Here is a 16,728-nt window from a genome sequence, read left to right on the forward strand (position 1 = left end):
GGCTCAACAAGAAAACTTAAATCAACAGGTACAGATGAGCAACAATATATAAGTAGTAATCTTAAATCAATAAACTCAATCAGCAACATGATATAAGCATTAAGCTTAGTAGTAATAATCTGCTCAATCAAACACATAATCCAATCTCAACAATCAATACAGTTAGTTAAGTGCAATCAACACTTTTGTTTATTTGTATAACATTTAGGCCTGTCACCCTTAGGCCGAATCCTCTGGTCTTATAGCCGACCACGACATGCTTAGGTCGGGCTGCATTTCGTATGTTTGCTATCAGCCCCAGCACCCTTAGGCCAACCTTCAGAATAGATATAATCACATAAATATTGCACAACACACAATCAGACGCAGCATATCAAGCATGCACTACTGGATATTCTCAAATACAGTTATAGCTATATTCTCACATACAGTCATATTCATACTCATATTTATTAAGAGAGGTCCGAGCCCCGATCACAACCCAAGTACAGTTTTCTTACCTCGAGTCCCGAGCTGAAAGTATAAAGCCATCCCGAGCATGATCCCTAAACCCGAGCCTTAGCGGTATAACCTAGTCACAACGCAATAATGAATAACCATCAAAACCTAAACCAATTAAAATCTTTTGAATAATATACTAGTCGTTGGGACCTACAATTCTACTAAATTGGGTTGTATAATCCTTGTCGAGCCCTTACGTTTGGGTTCCCAAGCTAAAAAACTATTTTGGTTATTTTTCTTAATTAGAGTCGTGGCTCAGGCCCAAAGGCCGCGGCGCGCTACAAGTCAGAGAGCTCGGGGCTCTCTCCTGGGAGACACGGGCCACGACGTGCCCCAATTAGCTCTGTAGAGCTTAGGCGATTTCAGAGAACCACCAAGCAATATCATGTACACAGGCCGCGACGCTTGAAGAACAGCGCCGCAGCTCGAACCCGAAACCCCAATTTTCCAATATTTTCCCAACATTTTCCCCGAGCCAAACTTATCAAAATCAATCCTAAACATAAACCAAAACCACAATTGAACCCCATTACCTCAATACTACACCTATGACAACACAATCATAACAATAACTAAACTAATACTCCATTTACAGCTCAAAATTTACCCCTTGAGTTCAAAACTTAAGAGCACCAAATAAACAATTCAAAATCTAATCAACAACATAATTGAAGCTTACCTCTATGAGAATCATGACCCTTGAACTAAACCTAAATCAATCCTAACTCCAGCCTTCAATTTCCTAAGCTAAACTTGTAACGTCCCGAATTTGATATTAAGGCTAATTGTCTTGATTATTGTGCCTGGATGGCCTAATTGGAATTATATGCGTGAAGATGTGTTATAAATGAATTATGTGGTAGTGTGATTAGACATGCATGTTTGTGTGAATTAAATATGCATGTGGGCCTATTTCTGTGAATAGGGGCGTGTTTGTAATTTTGGCCCGGTTAGGGCATGAATGTATATATGCATGTTGTTTACCGAGTTTTTCGGAAACGAATACAAACAGAATAATAAAAAGATAAGAACTGTAGAAATGCTGAAATGTAACTAAACAAACAGTGTTTTTACGTGGTTCAGGCGTTAACAAGCCCTAGTCCACGAGTCGATGTTATTATACTTGGAAAAGGTTACAGTAAGATGGCTGGTGCACAAGAACTTCACACACTCACAGTGTTTCTCTCGGGTTCTCTTGAAGAAGATGAAGCTAGAGAGATTTTAGTAGAGTTTTTGCTATGTGATCTGTTGGCCGTCCCTCTTCTTGTAAAATGAAGGGGTCTTTATAGCTAGGGTTTTGGATTAGGGTTTTTCTCTACGTACATGAGTCTTAATTACTCCAGCCATAAATAGGGAATACAATTACTGTAGTAGCATGGCTACAAAACTCTATGTGGGTATATTTACATGAAAGTATGGGGAACACACAAAGTCAGCCGTCTTTTCCAAATTGTCAGCGGAACAGTAGGCGAAAAGGTACCCTTAGGCGTGCTGGGATGTGTGCGGCTTTGACCTGTTGGGCGTGTCAGGCGGGATCCTGTGTCAGGTGGATATCATTCCAAATATGCCTCCTCCATGACTCGACCGCTTGGTGTTGTTCCGTGCGAGGCACGGAACCGTTTCCACGAAGAACACTCGAAGAGCTTCTCCTGGAAGGAGCTTCCCCGAAGGATACTCCTTCGGGAGTCCGAGAGGGTTGACGGGTTTCCGAGTCGTGTTTGCTTGGAAGAGTAATCCGGACACTAAACAGGAGAGGCGAAGCCTTTCTGTCCATCCGCGAGCTCTGGTCACCTACCGTGAAAGACATCGATAATTCTGCTTCCCCGAGGACATCAATCTAAACGCTATCCGGAAATCTGGATAACATTTACCCCCCAAGGTCACGGAGCTTTGAGAGATCCGGGAGCTTGTACAGTCCTCCGGGTATTTCAGTCTCTTAGATTAGGCGAGGGGCCACCTTCTGTGTTCCCGGAAGGGTTCCTTTATCCCGCCTGAGTGTTAGTATGAAAAAGAAAGGGAATTTCTTCTGTTTGAACTCAAGTACTCAAGTGCGGCAAGGACCACGTGTCATGCTGGGAATGGTTCTGCGACCAAGACGTGTGCGTGAGGCGACTGGTTGAGTATGCGTGCGTCAGTCATCTGAGTAATGATTTGACGGTTTTTAATGGTACTCCGGGCCCGAGGTGGTGTAATGATGGGAAATAAATACTTTATTCCCATCCGAGGAGTCATAAATAGGATCGTCGCTTCATCTCCAGCCGTTGGATCTGATGCACACGGAATGGGAAAATCGGGACCGTCCATTTGAGGAATTCGAAACAACTTCTTCCCTGCTATAAAAACGAGGGAAAGGACCTTTCTTCCTCTTTACGCTTTCAAATTCTCTATCTTTAGGATTTTCAGATTTCCAAACCTTCGAACTCTCAGGCTTCCCAGCTTCCGTTCCTCCGAACTTGCCATTTCTTTTGGTAAGTATCTGGAAACTTTTCTTTTGATTTGGCAGTGGGTTTATTCGCCGAAGTTCCTGGTTTGAATCGCCGTTCGTCTTTGCAGCTTTTACTTCTAGCGATCGTGCTGTGCAGTGATCCAGTTACTCCTTCAACCTCTAACTACCCGAATATCAGTAAGTATTTCTACTTTGCTCTTTCCTCCCAAACCTTAGGTTGTTGGTAGTTGTTAGAGTAGAGGTTTCTGCCATTATCGCTTATGTGCATGCGTGAATAGGGCTTTGTTAGGCATGTGATTGATGTGAGTCGATAAGTAGCCTTTTTTGCATGCTTTGGCGATTTGCGTTTGGAAAGTCGTTCCTTGTTTTGCTGTTTTAGGGCATAAGCATGAACGCCTTTAGGGTGTTTTTCTCTGGAAAAACACTTCTTTTGGTGGGCTTAGGCTCAGAGTCGGAGTCTGGTTCCTTGCTGCCCTTCGGGTGGCATGGTGCCAATCCCTCGGTAAGCTCGGTGGGAGCCTCTCCAAGCAGTTTTCGGGGAGGGTCTCCCCGACGCCTTTGATACCACTAGGGTATGACAAGGGTGCTGACTGCTTAGAGTGTTTTCTTCTTTCTTTCTTTTGTCCAGTGACGAACATCTCAAAGGAACAACTCCTTGCTGTGGGGGAGGCTGATTCTGCCCAGGAGAAGGGTTCCCCTGTCGCTGGTGCAAAGGGGAAAGGAAAGGCGAAAGTGGTCGCGGCTAGTCCACCGACTTCCAATAGTTCCATCTGGGAGATGGACCAAAAGCCGAACCTTTTCAGGAATTATGGCATGCTGGAGCTGTATTCCTCCGAGGCAGGCCTGAAGAACATCCCAGGTCTGATGTGGCATCGTCTGTCGGTGCTGGGCGAGTCGGCTAGCCAGAGTCACGAGGGCTTCGGTGCCTGGAGCTGGGCACACATAGTGTGTGGGGCGCACTTGCCCCTAAGGAGTTACTTTGCCAATTTCTGTGTGAAGGCGGGGATTGCCCCCTTCCAGTTGATTCCTCCCAGCTACAAGCTCCTAGCAGGGTGGTTCATCTTTTGCAAGTCCCGGAAACTGGAAGCTCCTACCCCGGAGGAGGTGCTGTACTTCTACGGGTTGAAGTCTCAGCCTATGAGGGGTCATTCAGACAAGGTGGGGTTTTACAGGCTGGAAAGGCACCCGGACGTGATGTGCCCCACCTGTCATACCGCGAGGGTTCCAGACCTCCGGGAATACTGGTTCCTGACGACTGGCTTTCCGCTGAAGAGGGTGCCAGCCCTATCTTTGGACTTCAAAATCCCTGGTAAGTGTTCCTTCCTCTCCTTTTCAACTTTGTTTCTTTGCGTTTGATTTTCCTTTTGGTAGGATCTCTAACGCTCGTATTTGAATTTTGCAGAAGTCGTTCCGCGGACACCTCGCTGCGCGGAGATGATAAGGAGGTCCAAGTTCTACGATGGGCTTTCTGAGGAAGAGTTGAAAGTGGAGGGACTTGTGACCTCCGAATCGTTGAGGGAGTATGGGCTACTCGCCTCTTTCCAAAACATCGAGCCAGTGAGTGGCAGGGGGCAAAGTCAGGTGTCAGCTGACATCCGGGAGCAGATTGCCCTGGAGCTGTCCAAGGTGATCACCCAAGCAGCCCGGGACGAAAATACTTTATCTCCTAGTTGGGCGGAGAGGTTCCCCGACCCCCAGCCGGAGGAAGAGGAGATCGAGGCTCGCCACGCCACGGCTTACCCTAACGAAGGGGCTCCGGGGGCTAGTACCTCCAGGAGAGGTAAGACTAGTTTTCGATTGATCCACACCCCCAGCCTGTCTGAGGTTTCCCGGACCTCTCAGATGGGGTTTGATCCCCGTTTCCTTAGGCTAGATCCGCGTAGGATACCCTTCGACAGATATTGCGATAGGGTAGATGAGTTCCTCAGGTGTCTGAGTGACGGTAGTCTGCCAGAAGGTGTCATCATGGTTGACCCTTCTTCCCTCAGCATGTCATTCCCGGACTTCAAGGAGTACGGGAGCTTCCTGGAGCAGGAAGCGGTGTTTTGTTTTGCTCGGGGAAGGCCATCCACGTTTCTCGTGCATGGTCGTCCCTTTCAAACTTTTCTTTTTCTTGTTTCTTGTTCCCTGCTGGCGGGCTTGCTTGTGCTTTTATGTTGTTGATTGTCTTGTCTTCCGCTTATCTTCTTTCTCATTGCTTGTCGGTTCGTTAACCTTACTTTGTACGTTTCTTGCAGAGTATCCAGAAGCCAAGATGTTGGGGAGGGTTACTTTGCTCATTAAGAAGGCTGCCACCAGCCAAGACCCGTCCACGGGGAAAGGACGGAAGACCAAGGCTGGTAGGGGAGGTAAAGCTGCCTCCCCCAAGAAGACAAGTGGCGAGGCGCAAGCGTCTCCGAGGGTAGAGAAGTCTTCTGCTGACGGGCCTTCCGAGACTATGATGGTCTCGAGTAGCAGCAGCGACGGGGAAGGGCTTATGTTCCCCGTGAAGACAACTGGGGTGAGCAAGCGTCCCGGAGAAGATGCTGAGGGCACTAAGAAGAAACGCCTTAGACACTCTTCTCCTGGTCGAAGGCAACAACAACAGCAACGACAGCAACCACAACTACAACAACAGCAGCAACAAGAACAACAGAGACAATCACCAACGTCACAGCAGCAGCAACAACAACATCCAAACCAGCAGCAGCAACAAGGGCAATTACTTCTGCTGCCGCAGCAGCAAAAGCAACAGACCGGGGCCTTAATACCCCGTCTGCCTCCTCCCCCAGCCCAAAGGGGGTCCACCCTTCCGGGGTCTCCTTCTTCTCAGACAACCAACTTTCCTCTGCCTGGCCTGAAGTTCCACTTCCCGCGGAAGCCAACCAGTTTCCCCGCTGCCCTCCTGGAGGGTGTAAGACGGGCCGATAGTTTTTTGAAGAGGCAGTTAGAGGCGGAGAAGGCTGTTACTCAGGGAAGGGCAGATAACTTGTCTGCCGTGAAGAGAGCTGAGCTGGCCGAGGGGGTGAGATCCCTTCACCCGGCAGGGCGGTTTTGGATGGTCCAGCCTTGGAGAAGAGGCTGGTGCCTAGGCTCGGACGTGCATTGGCGCCGTTCGGAGCTGAGATGATGGAGGACATGGCCCTGAGCTTGTGCGAGCTCAATTCTGAGAAATGGGCCATCAATAGCAGTAAGGATCCGCTGTTGCTGACACACGCTGTGAAGCAGCAACTGTCCGGGGTAAGCCGTCAGTTGTTGTTTTTTGGGATCATCTGTCTTTTGGTCCGGCTTTAGCTCATTCTGTTGTCTTTCCTTGCAGGCCTCTATGATCGCGGAACGCTCGTTCCGGGAGGTTGGTGCAGTTCTGGTTCAACTGGAGGAGAGCCAGCTGGCTCGCCAGGCCTTTGAGGCGGAGAAGCAGAAACTGACCCAACAGGCCTTGGAGGCTTCGGAGAAGATTGATCAGGCCCGGCGCACGGCTGAGGAAGAGGCGGACAAGAAATATCTTGCCAAATATCAAGAGTACTGGGCCAAGGCAGAGAATGAGTTTAGACAGCGGTCGGATGGGATGAAGGCCGAAAACTCCAAGCTCCGGGAAGAGCTGTCCCAAGCCAGCGTGGAGAAGGATACCCTGGAAGCTCGCTTGCAATCAAAAAATGATCTCCTCCTTAAGCAGCAAGAGGAATATTCCACTCTTCAGAGTAAGCTGCACGAGGAGGAGCAACTCCATAAGAGGAGCAGGGATCTCGTGTCTATGCTGCAGTTGGGGCTCGCCGAGAAGGATAAAAAGATCGGGGCCTTGCAATTCACTGCCAGGGGGCATGTGACCGAGAAGCAATTCGTGCTAAGCCAAAATAGGGAGCAGCGCAAGGAGATTGATTCTCTTAAGGGGGAGCGTGATGCCTCCAAGGCCGAAATGGAAAAATTGAGGGCTCAACTAACTGTCGCAGAGGCACAGCTGGCAACCTCCGAGGCGGAGCGCTTGAAGGAGAAGGAGGATGCTGAGGTGATACTGAACAGGACGATTAATATATCGCATGTGGTCCTCATGCATCAACTTTGGAAAGTGAACCCGGAGGTATTAGGCTATCTGGGAGATGATGCCGAAGCCATGAGGGAGAAGCTACTCGTGTGGGATCAAGGCCCAGAGGCGTACGTCCAAACTTACAACATTGACGAACGTGCTGGAGCTCCTGAGGTGGGAGATCCCGGAGAGGCGGGGACCTCTGAACCTTCTCATGACAAAGTTCCGCCTTCCAATGAGCCGACTCCGCCAGCCTCAGTTGAAGCCGATGCCCCCGAAGCCGCGGTCGTGGAAGCTGCAGTTACCCCCAATGCTTGAAGGGGTTTTATTTTTAATTATTTTTCATTTTGAGTTTTTCATTGCGGACATATTTGCCATAATTATAGCATTCTCCTTTCTTTTCTACCGAGTTCTTTATTTATCTTTGCTCTTAGGGTAGACTTTTATACGGTAGAAACTGTTGTAGGGGCGTATGAGGTTTTGGTTCCAACGGCCAAAACCTATGCACTTCCCACTTGAAGTTCTAACGGATGATGTCTTTTCCCACGTAGTTTCTAGGTTACGAAGGTTTCCTGGTTCCAACGGCCAGGCTCCTTTCACCGTATTTTAGCTTTCCTAAGGCAGATAGCCAATCCCGGGACTTGTAGTTATACTGTTCGCTGGGATTGCTAAGGTGAGCCGTTCCATGGTTTGGAACGGGAGTTCTTTTGGTGAGCGTCGCTAGACTTAAGGTTAGATCTTTGCGAAGCAAAACTAACCGTTGTTGCGAACCTCATGGTGGCTGACTTCAGGGACCTGGCATGGAGCCCTGCGAGGCAAGGCTCGTTGCTGTCGGGGAAATCGCCACGCCCACCAGGTGTGATCCCGAAGCAGGGGCTTTGCGAAGCAAGGCCTGCTGTGAGTGGTGGATCGACCATGTCTGCTCCTGGAGCTGAAACTTGCAATGGTCGAGGAGCTCGCCATGCATTATTTTGTGAGATCCGGAGCTGGAGCTTGCGAAGCAAGGCTTACAACGGTCGCGGATCTTGCCATCTTTCGCCTTGCGGGACCCGGAGCTGGAGCTTGCGAAGCAAAGCTCTACAGCGATCGCGGATCTTGCCATCTTTCGCCTTGCGGGACCCGGAGCTGGAGCTTGCGAAGCAAAGCTCTACAGCGATCGCAGAGTATTCTGCAAAGGACTTGTCAAGGAGTTGGGGGTGTTTCGGCGTAGCTCTATGAACGTGCCTCAACCCCCAGTCCTGTCCATCGCTGGGCTACACAGGAGATACTTTTCATGATACATAATGGCAGGCATTTCCATGGAAATTTTCACATAAGCACATAATGCACATAGGACACGTAATGCAAGCATGTTCATGGCAACAAATAAACCTAAGTTTAACAATTTAAACATTTCAAACAATTTAAAATTTTCAAACACAATGCTAGCACAATAGTGGTGTTCTGTGTACGTTTTGTTCAAGGGGCGTATGGCTATGCCTTAGCCATGTATACCCCCCCAAGTGAGCGTGGGGTCCGGACGTCTCCGGACCGCGTGGTCACTTGTTAAAACGCAGCTTTGAACATAGGGATGAAAAGTGCAGTAAAAGCGGAGTGAATCCCTCCGTGTTTCATTACATTAGCCTGCTAGGCGTGACTTTTACAACAGGGATGATTATTTCCACATTTTTCACTTTTGCTAATTTCACCAAGGACTTCCGACTAGATGGTCCGGGGCCTACTGGTAGTAACGGCGGAGGTGCTCCGCGTTCCAGGCGCGCGGGACTTTAGATCCGTCGAGTCTCTTTAAGTGATACGTCCCATGGCCCACTTTTTCTTGGACTTCGTAAGGGCCTTCCCAGTTGGGTCCGAGGACTCCCACTCCCGGATCCTGCGTAGCAGGAAATACTCTCCGTAGGAAAAGATCCCCAACTTCGAATGTACGGTTCTTGACTCTCGTGTTAAAGTGTCGGGCTATCTTGCCTTGGTACATTTTTAGTTGGACCTGCGACTGCTCCCGGAGCTCTTCGATCATGTCCAAGGACTCCTGGAGAAGGGCATGGTTCCGGGTAGGGTTGTAGGTATCTCGCCTGTGAGAGGGGATCATAGTTTCTACTGGGATGACGGCCTCGCAACCGAAGGTCATGGAATAAGGCGTGTGCCCCGTCGAAGTTCTCTCTGTTGTGCGATAGGCCCAAAGTACTCGCGGAAGTTCTTCCGGCCAGTGAGCCTTGCAGGCTTGGAGTTTTTTCTTCAACGTGGTCTTTAATATTTTGTTTACAGCTTCCACTTGCCCATTAGCCTGGGGTCTGGCGACTGCGGAAAAGCTTTTGATAATTCCATGTGAAGCACAGAAGTTCGTGAAGTGTTCACTGTCAAATTGCTTTCCGTTGTCGGACACAATTTTTCGTGGAAGCCCAAAACGACACACTATATTCCTGATGACAAAGTCCAGTGCTTTTTTAGATGTGACCGTGTTCATAGGTTCAGCTTCAGCCCATTTGGTGAAGTAGTCTACCGCGACTATGGCATACTTCACTCCACCCTTCCCAGTTGGGAGGGAACCTACTAGGTCAATGCCCCAAACGGCGAACGGCCAGGGGCTGGTCATTAGGGTAATTTCTGTAGGCGGCGCTCGCGGAACCTTGGCGTACCTCTGGCACTGCTCACATTTCCTGACATAATCCACACAATCCTTCTTCATGGTGGGCCAGAAGTATCCTTGTCGAAGGATCTTTTTGGAGAGGCTCAGCCCGGAGGTATGATCGCCACAGAAGCCTCCGTGAATCTCATGGATGATGGTGCTGACTTCGGTTCCGGCAACACACCTAAGGAAGGGTATGGACAACCCCCTGCGGTAAAGCTTTCCATCCATAACCACGTATCGGGGAGCTTGATATTGGAGCTTCCTTGCGTCAGCTTTATCAGTGGGGAGCTCTCCGGTGGTGAGAAATCTGAGGATGGGTCCTATCCAGGAGTGGGAATGGTCGATGATGGCGTTTATCCTTCGTGTCTCAGTACTGGGGGCTTCTAAGTGCCCGATGGGGACTAAGCCATACTGTTCAATCTCCGGGTCCGTTGCAAGCTTGGCCAGCGTGTCCGCGAGTGAGTTCTGGTCCCGGGGGACCTGGCGGATTTGGTAGCCTTTGAAATGCTGCAGTAGGTCGCGGGAGAGAGACACGTAGGCAGCCATCCTTTCGCCTTTCGTCTGGTATTCCCCGGATATTTGGTTTACCACAAGTAGGGAGTCGCTGTATACTTCAATTTTTTGGGCTCCGACTTCTCTGGCCAGTCGTAATCCAGCTAACATGGCTTCGTGTTCTACCTCGTTGTTGGATGCTGGGAACGCGAAACGGATGGCGCTCTGGAGCTGATGCCCTTGGGGAGATATTAGGATGACCCCTGCTCCAGCTCCTTTTTCATTTGAGGCTCCGTCTACATAGACCTTCCATGTGGGAAGTTCCGGGACAGGATCTTCCAGGAGGTCATTCATTCCCGAGCATTCCACAATAAAGTCCGCGAGAGCTTGACCTTTTATGGAAACACGTGGTTGGTAGTGGACGTCGAACTGGCTCAGTTCCATGGCCCACTTAAGCAATCTGCCAGAAGACTCGGGCTTCTGCAAGACTTGTCGGAGAGGGTGGTTGGTGAGTACTTTGATGGTGTGCGCCTGGAAATATGGCCTCAGCTTCCGTGAAGCAATTAGCAAGCAGAGGGAGAGTTTCTCGATCATTGAATATCTAGACTCAGCGTCCAATAACCTCTTGCTTACGTAATACACAGGGAGCTGGATACGGCCATCTTCCCGGACGAGAGTGGCACTCACTGCGTGCTTAGTCACAGCTAAGTATAAGAACAACTCCTCTCCTTCGACAGGTTTGGACAGAATGGGAGCTCGGGTTAAATGTTCTTTGAGGTGTTGGAAGGCTGCTTCGCATTCGGGGGTCCACTCGAACTTCTTGTTTCCTCGCAACACATTGAAGAAGGGGATACACTTGTCAGTGGCCTTGGATACGAAGCGGCTGAGAGCAGCTATCCTTCCGGTAACGCTCTGGACATCCTTATGTTTCCGGGGGGAAGGCATATCTATGAACGCCTTTATTTTCTCAGGGTTGGCTTCCACTCCGCGGGAGCTGACAATGAAACCGAGGAACTTCCCAGACGAGACCCCGAAAGTACATTTCTTTGGATTCAGTTTCATCCCATACTTTCGGATCACGGCGAAAGCTTCCTCAAGGTCGTCACTGTGGTCCCCGGAGGTCTTGGACTTTACCAACATGTCATCCACGTACACCTCCATGTTCCTCCCCAGTTGGTCCTTGAACATTCTGTTTACTAGACGCTGGTACGTCGCCCCAGCATTCTTCAAACCGAAAGGCATGACCACGTAACAGTAGACACCCTTGTCCGTGAGGAAGCTGGTGTGTTCCTGGTCCGCGACATGCATCTTGATCTGGTTGTATCCGGAGTACGCATCCATGAAGGATAAGAGTTCGTACCCGGAAGTAGCGTCTACCATCTGATCGATTCGCGGAAGAGGGAAACAATCTTTCGGGCAGGCCTTGTTTAGGTCCGTGAAGTCAATGCACATTCTCCAGGACCCATCGGGTTTCGGGACCAGAACTGGGTTGGCCAACCACACGGGATAGTGCAACTCCTGGAGAAAGCCTATGGACATCAACTTGTCCACTTCAGCTTTGACGGCTTCGGCCCTCACTGGGTCTAACGGCCTCCTCTTTTGGCGAATTGGAGTTGTAGATGGGTCTATGTTGAGTGCGTGGCACGCAACATTGGGATTAATCCCCGTCATATCAGCGTGGCACCATGCCAGGATATCCTGATTATCCTTCACAGTGGCCACGATCTTATCTCGAATGGCCGACGACAGGTTTTTCCCCACCTGAATGACTTTGGTGGGTTCTCCCGGGTTGAGGATCACCTCTTCGACTTCCTCCATTGGCTCTATTGCTTTCTCGATTCCCACTCTTGGGTCGAGTTCGTCAAAGTATGCCTCCTGAGCACCCTCAGTTTCTGGTAATTCTTCCGCCAAAGGAATGGCAGCAATCGTCTCCTGGACCGTGTAGACGGATCGGACGGAGACGTTATAACAGCTCCGTGCACTTCGTTGGTCTCCTCGGAGGGTGCCAATACGCCCATCGTCGCATGGAAACTTCAAACATAAGTGGCGTATCGAGGTTATGGCCCCACAATCGATTAGGACCGGTCGGCCTAAGATGGCATTATACGCCGTGGGGCAGTCGACCACCACGAATGTGCTATGCTTGAAGGCGCAAGCGTCGCTTTCTCCTCTGAGGGTGACTGGAAGTTGAATTTTGCCTAATGGCATGAGTGCGTCCCCATTGAACCCTTGAAGCTGGATGGGGCATGGGGCCAGGTCATTCTCGGTTAATCCGATCGCGTGGAAGGCCGCTTTGAAGAGGATGTTTACGGAGCTTCCGTTATCAACCAAGATCCGTGAGACCTTCTTATTGGCAATCTGGGCTTCCACCACGAGGGGATCGTTGTGGGGGAAGTGCACATGTCGAGCATCGTCCCCCGTGAAGGTGATGGGAAGATCCATCATTCGGGGACGTTGAGCAGGTGATTGAACCAAGGCGCACATCTCCCCGGTGTGTTCTAACTCCCTCAAGTACCTCTTTTGGGAGTTGCGGGTGCTTCCGGCAAGGTGCGGTCCTCCGAAAATTGTGGCTACGTGTCCGTCAACGGGTGGCGGAGCAAGGCCGGGCGGATATGGGTTGCCAGGCCCTGGAGCCAACAAGGCAATGGGTGCCGGAGCGGCTGGAGCAGGAAGCGCTGGGAACTGAGACCCGGGAGCTTGGGGGTGACCGGCTCTAGGAGCGCTAGCGGTCCCCCTCTGTCCCGGGGAATATGCAGCTCCGTGAACTACCCCCTGTCCGGGATAGATAATGGGTATCCTCACCCACTGACCGAGGTGTCCCACTCTTGCCAAGGACTCGATCTCATCCTTCAGCTGAAGGCACTCGTTCGTGGTGTGCCCCACATCTCCGTGGAACTCACACCTTTTATTGGAGTCTCGCGGACGCCTTCCTCCGTGAGACACTTTCGGGGGCTTCCTGTAGTTGACCATATTACAGGTCGCCCGATAGACATTCTCTCGCGAGTCTATCAAACTGGTATATTCCGTGAACTTGGGCTCATAGTCCTTCCGGGGCTTCTTTGAATGGTCTCCCCGGTTGGAGTTTCTTCCGCTTTGTTTGCTCCGCGATTGGCTCAAATTTCGTTCTGGGGCTTCCGCTTGCGGCTGCGGCATGCCAGGAGCGATACTACATCCGGTTTGTACAGCTCCGTACCCAGAGAAATGGGTTTGACTCGGCGTCCGAGCAGACGCGGAAGGCCCATACACACTTGGAGTGAATTGGGCTCCTGGAAGCGTGAGGGCTGGTGCGGGAGCTTGCGAAGCAAAGCTCGGCGCAGTCACGGAAGGCGTTGGAGCCGGGGGAACTCCAAAGGCCTGCTGGTAGGCATCCTCAAGGTTGATGATTCCCTGAGCTTTTGACATGAATTCGGACAGCGTTTCTGCCCATCTCCTTTGCATTTTCCCCCATAGCAGGGAGCCGACAGTAAGGCCCGATTGAAGGGCGATCAGCTTCATGTCATCGCTGACCTTGGTCTTTGCAGCAGCTTCCATCATTCTCTGAATGAAAGCTTTGAGGCTCTCATTGGGCTGCTGCTTGATGTTGGTTAAGGAACCAACCTCCATGTCGTGGTCGCGGGCAGCAATGAACTGCCTCCTAAACGCGGACTGTAGCTCCTTCCAACTGTGGATTGATCCGGGAGCTAATCTTTTCCACCAGTCCTCCGCGGACTTGGTAAGGGTGAGTGAGAAGCACATGCATTTGGCGTCCTCACTGACACGCGCCACTTGCATCATTTTGTTGTATTTAGCTAGGTGGGTACGCGGGTCTGTCCTCCCATCATATAATTCTATGTGAGGCATTTTGAAGTTATCCGGGAGGGACGTTTCCGCGATCCTCCGAATACATGGTTCCGGGTCTTCCTCCTCAGAGTCTGACAGGGCCCCACTTTGCTTCCGAACCAGCTTGGTCAAGGCAGCAATCTGTTCCTCGAGCCTCTTCGTATCACTCTCCAGGAGGTCACGTCCCCGGAGCTTGTCATTAATATGATTTCGGAGGTCATCTCCGCGAGGCCGGGCCTTTTCTCCTTTGGCCTTTTCATACTTGGCCTCCAACCTTCTTCTTAGGTCCACTGTGGACCAACTATCTTCGGAGTGCGAGTTCGCAGCCCGACCGTCCTGGTTGACGGAATCACTGGGGCGGTTGTTCCTTCCCCTAGGCCTGGGTGCCTTAGCACCGGGCCCTTTAGGCACGGAGTGCCCCCTTGGGGCTGAAGGACGTCTGGGCTTAGGAGCGCCAGAGACCTTCTGCGCGCGGGGGGGGCAATCGGCCTGGTGATTCACGCCTTTAGGAGGTGCAGGGGCGTCAGCGCGTACAGGCTCTCCAACTTTTTCTTTGCCCTTGTTAGGGGCGGCTTTGGATGGTCCAGCAGCGGCTGGATCCGGCATAGCGGCATCAGCACCACCTAAAACAGAGGCGTCCTCGTCCGAGTCGCCTAGGTCTCCGAACTTGCTTTGGAGGCGCTCCATCATGCGCTGCATTTTTTCGGAGAGGCGCTCCTGCTCAGCAAACTTGGCTTTGGTGACCTCCAGTTCTTCGGCTACTTGGACCAGTTCTGGGTCCTTCTCATAGTAGCAGCCGTCCTTGTAATAACCGTCTTGGACATACTCTTCTTCGTCTTCTAAGTATGTCGTATCTTCAGTACTGACCCGATCCTGGCGGGATGTCGGGCCTTCACCTTGGTAGTCCAAGGGTTCGTTTTGTACCGCATCTTCCATCACGGTATCGGGGTTGACCGTAGCATTTTTGTCAACAGCGGATTTTCTCGTAGTCACCATCTCTTTAGCACGAAGTGAATACAAAAAACGTACACAGAAAAAGAGCTGACTAACAACTTCCTACAGCTCTCAATGAAAGCACCAAAATGTTTACCGAGTTTTTCGGAAACGAATACAAACAGAATAATAAAAAGATAAGAACTGTAGAAATGCTGAAATGTAACTAAACAAACAGTGTTTTTACGTGGTTCAGGCGTTAACAAGCCCTAGTCCACGAGTCGATGTTATTATACTTGGAAAAGGTTACAGTAAGATGGCTGGTGCACAAGAACTTCACACACTCACAGTGTTTCTCTCGGGTTCTCTTGAAGAAGATGAAGCTAGAGAGATTTTAGTAGAGTTTTTGCTATGTGATCTGTTGGCCGTCCCTCTTCTTGTAAAATGAAGGGGTCTTTATAGCTAGGGTTTTGGATTAGGGTTTTTCTCTACGTACATGAGTCTTAATTACTCCAGCCATAAATAGGGAATACAATTACTGTAGTAGCATGGCTACAAAACTCTATGTGGGTATATTTACATGAAAGTATGGGGAACACACAAAGTCAGCCGTCTTTTCCAAGTTGTCAGCGGAACAGTAGGCGAAAAGGTACCCTTAGGCGTGCTGGGATGTGTGCGGCTTTGACCTGTTGGGCGTGTCAGGCGGGATCCTGTGTCAGGTGGATATCATTCCAAATATGCCTCCTCCATGACTCGACCGCTTGGTGTTGTTCTGTGCGAGGCACGGAACCGTTTCCGCGAAGAACACTCGAAGAGCTTCTCCTGGAAGGAGCTTCCCCGAAGGATACTCCTTCGGGAGTCCGAGAGGGTTGACGGGTTTCCGTGTCGTGTTTGCTTGGAAGAGTAATCCGGACACTAAACAGGAGAGGCGAAGCCTTTCTGTCCATCCGCAAGCTCTGGTCACCTACCGTGAAAGACATCGATAATTCTGCTTCCCCGAGGACATCAATCTAAACGCTATCCGGAAATCTGGATAACACATGTGTTTTGAGTTGGAATCTAGGGTTATGGGGATATATTTGAGATGTGTGGTCCGAGACGATCCTAGGGAGTAGATTAGCGGAATAGTCACAACATGGTCAGATACCCGGCTTGGGGTGAGCCTAGGGGTATTTTGAGAACTTGGCCAGGGTTTACCGAGTAACGAGTAATTATTTAGTAATTATTTGGGCATGTCGGGATTAAATGGGAATTTATAGGAACACTCGAGCAATTAGCGAGAGGTGGAAAATGACGGGATTGCCCTTGGTGGCACTAAAGGATTTATGATAGACTTGGGAGTATTTTTGTCTTTTGTACTATGGATAGACTCAACTTAGGCCTTGGGGGTTCTGTAGAAGTATCTAGAAATAAAAAACACACACACCTCACTGCATATCTCTTCTCTCTCTCGGCTTGCTCTTCCCCTCTCATTGGGCTTTGAAGTTTGGTGAATTCTTGAGGTTTTGGCTGAGAATTGAATTTGGGAACTTGGGGAAAACCAGCTAAGGGTGTTGGAAATCTAGTCCAAGGTTGGAATTATCAAGTGAGGTAAGAATTCTGATGTTGAATTTGTGAAGTTTTGTTGTAATCTCTTAAGCTTTTCTTAGGTGTAAACTTTGGTTTGATTGTTGAGTTTGGATGGGTTATGAGCTAAGAACTTGGGGTGGTTTTATTAGTTATGTTGTTGGGATATGAACTATAGGGTGAATTTTGGGTATAAAGGTTGAATTGGGTGAGGATTTATAGGTTTGGTTGGGGAAAACGTAGTAGAAAATGGTGGATTTCTGGGTTTTAGAGGCTCGAGCCGCGACCCTGTTCTTTAGGTGTCGTGGTCCGCATGTTTGAAGAGGCTGAGAAGCCTCTAGT

The sequence above is a fragment of the Humulus lupulus genome, chromosome 4, assembly GCF_963169125.1.
Source record: "Humulus lupulus chromosome 4, drHumLupu1.1, whole genome shotgun sequence".
NCBI lineage: Eukaryota > Viridiplantae > Streptophyta > Magnoliopsida > Rosales > Cannabaceae > Humulus > Humulus lupulus.